Genomic DNA, 3,140 nt, shown 5'->3' on the forward strand with positions numbered 1-3,140 from the left:
TTCTAGAAGGCCGTACAAGCTCCGTTTCTCAGTCATCATGATTGGAACAAACTTTAAGTGACTATATTGTATATACACTTCCGATATTTGTATGACATTTTGGTGTCATTTGGTCTTTAATGGGCTGCATTACAGCTGAAAACAAACCACGTGTATTCCTTTCACTAATTAAGGACGATCACGCTATGTATTTCTTCACCTGGGGTACCCAAGGTATAGCTTGTATCATGGATGAAAAAATGCTAACCAGATGTTTCCTTACATCACCAACATAACAGGAAGTTACGTGCGCTGCTCTGCTTAAATCATATTACTTGTGAATTGATTATTATGTGAATTTATCTCAACCTCAGCTTTAGAATATCTTCAACATATGTTGCTTTATAGTTAAATGTCATAACTCATACATTGTATAAGTTTAACAACAAATAACATCTTGGCTATCCATAATCCTTATCAGGTGTAAAATACCGGCATCTCAACCATCAAAACGTCTCAAACTGAAGTTTTTTTATCAAGCAAAATGTCTCTTTCTATTAAGCAAAAAGCATTGGTTTCATTCATAATCTGACTGTCACCTTCATAATGTGTTAGCTGGCATATCTGTGATGTTATGATTCCGTAATTATGATGGTTGAAACACAAGTAGACCTGAGTGCTACAAACGGGCAACATGGTGACGGGATATCAGACAACTGCCGTCATTGAGTAACCATGATGCCAACTAGTACTTTAATTTATATTCAGTGAATTGATTACATTAAATCATTGAGCCATAATAGAATGAAAACATCTTAAAACCCATGTCATAACAAGGTAACCAAGCCATTGGGTAGTATAAGCTGATTCGTGGTTTTAAGTGCGCATACGCAGTGGCCCCTGAGACATAAACAAAACACGTCTGGGCATGGTATCAAACATGGTCTTGACAAGAACTGTTTACAAGCTATGTGTTATCACCGGTGACCTGGTTCATGCGCAGTTCAAACCATGAACAGGCTAGGCTTACTGCTTACGGATGTGTAGCTCAGTACATGATGATAAGTAAGAACGCCCGTGCCAAGTTACCCAAGGCATGAACCTGCTACGACCGGGCTAATATCGTACCATATATATTTCTTTCTAAATACAATGCTGGGACCCGATGTACACGCAAAAACAATAAAGATTTTGTCTTGTCTGATTCTTTGATAGAGTTACATTGGTAGTAACTTCGCACACAGTTGGCATCCAGATATCGTCGACTGTTAAATTTTAAAAGGCTCCAATATTGAAAAATAACCAAAAAAAAGAGATGTCCTTGTGTACGGCTGTCCCAACATTGTATTGCAGTTGCCGTCGTACCAATCGAATTTGAAACAACCCAATGTCGGACACAAGGCTTGATAAGAACTGTCATCGGGATTTTGAATTGATAAGTATTCCCTTTCCCTACAATATAATGTTTTAGGGACCATTTTTAGATTAAATCATATCATTTTGGACACTGGAACTGGCAATACTTTGCTTATGTTTGGTGATTCCAATTAAATCTAACAGTTCTTTGAACAGTCTAACATCTTCTAGTCCTCTTTACTTTAATCTTGACACTTGAGTAAAAGACGCTTTTTTGTGCATGGGAATCTCTGTACTTGTCCAAACGGTGAAAGTTTACTCTGGTGAAATTCATGAAGTAAAGGTTGTATCAAACTCAATGGATTATTTATCTCCTACATTTATCTCATTTCTAGGATTTCTCGGTAATGTGTTTTAAACAATTAAACGACGCCGACAGAAATATCTGGAGAAGAGAGGTGAGAAAGAAAAACATTCTATTGTGTAGTTGTCGACGCGAGCATGCAGGGTGTTCTGCTACATAAATTTTTAATTTGATAGACACTGATTTCTATGTCCTAGAAATGAGATAAACGAGTAAACAAACAGGGTTCCATATTGGGTCTTGCTCCAGTTGCTTCAGTCTTGAAGAACTTGGCAGCTGAGGTCCTAGAAGCCTGTGGAGGGGGGGGGGAGATGATAAATGTCAGAAAAACGTGTTTTTGTAGGAACATCAAGACGTTTCAAGCAATCATGACACATGGAAGCAAATGGCCTTCAAAACGCTACAGAACGATACAGAGTTACTATTTGGCACACTTCAAGTCTATTCTTAACAAACATTGATTATATCTAATAACTAGCAATACATATGAGACAGAAGTTGAAATACGAACCGAGTTCTTGGCTTTCTTGTGCCAGCAAGAGAATGTAGCTTTAGTCAGAATGCCTACGGTTATTATCATTGAGCAAACATTCAGTGACTTAATGATCGGAGCTATACTTTCAAAAAGGTTTTTGAACTGTCTTCTCACACTTCAAATTAGACAATCCCTGAGCAAGAAGCGTTAAACAAAGCTGTGTGATATGTGTGAAGAATTTTGGAGGCGTGGCTTACCGAAGACTTTCACCTCGCACAGGGTCAGGATGCGGCTGGTTCCTTGCAGAGCTACCCCGACGTACCGGCCCTGCTGACCGTCGCACGACACAGTCTGAAGGGACCCTGACACGACGGACCGTTGGCCGCCGCAATTTGGATTACTGGTTACGGTCGGACTGCCACCAACGTGCACATAGAAAGGGTTTAGCCTATCGCTGCAGCAGTCGACACGGTTGAACACATTGACAAGAAAGATGGTTCGGGTACTGCCCAGATCAACCCGCCACCATGGGTTGGTCTGGGTTGTTGTATGTGTGCATGAATTAGAGTTGTAAATGCCGCTTCCGTCGGACCCATCCACAGCTCGGGAGGAATATCCGGTACCTTCGGTGGAGGATTGCAATGTGCTCCGCGACAGCGCAAGATTGGTAACTCCTAGATAAAGAATTTTTAGATATCATTTAGACACTTGAAGACCGTAACGTTATAAACTCTGAAATGTGACGATAGGCTGGTTCTACAAAGAGCCGGACTGTTTCACCATGAAGATGTAAGTTACTGAATCTGCATCTCTATAACTTTAAACGTATGGGGTGGAGGCAAGGTGCAAAGTACAAGGTCTTTAGTGCTACCAATTTCCATCTCTCTTTGATCTGCTTTGATCTTGTGAGATGGGGGGTTAACGTTTGTGCTCACTCCTAGCACAAATTGTGCCCCCCCCCCCACA

At 40.6% G+C, this 3,140-nt stretch overlaps 1 long non-coding RNA gene across 1 annotated transcript; it reads right to left on the bottom strand.

Moving 5' to 3' along the window:
* Positions 1-417: 417 nt before the first annotated feature.
* Positions 418-2,844, bottom strand: LOC109471605. The gene is made up of 2 exons (XR_002140309.1): positions 2,432-2,844; positions 418-1,991 (listed from the first exon to the last, which is right to left on the bottom strand). It is a non-coding gene; the product is annotated as an uncharacterized LOC109471605 (long non-coding RNA).
* Positions 2,845-3,140: the final 296 nt, after the last annotated feature.

Source organism: Branchiostoma belcheri, unplaced genomic scaffold (genome assembly GCF_001625305.1).
Source record: "Branchiostoma belcheri isolate BF01 breed outbred unplaced genomic scaffold, Haploidv18h27 scaffold25, whole genome shotgun sequence".
Taxonomy (NCBI): domain Eukaryota; kingdom Metazoa; phylum Chordata; class Leptocardii; order Amphioxiformes; family Branchiostomatidae; genus Branchiostoma; species Branchiostoma belcheri.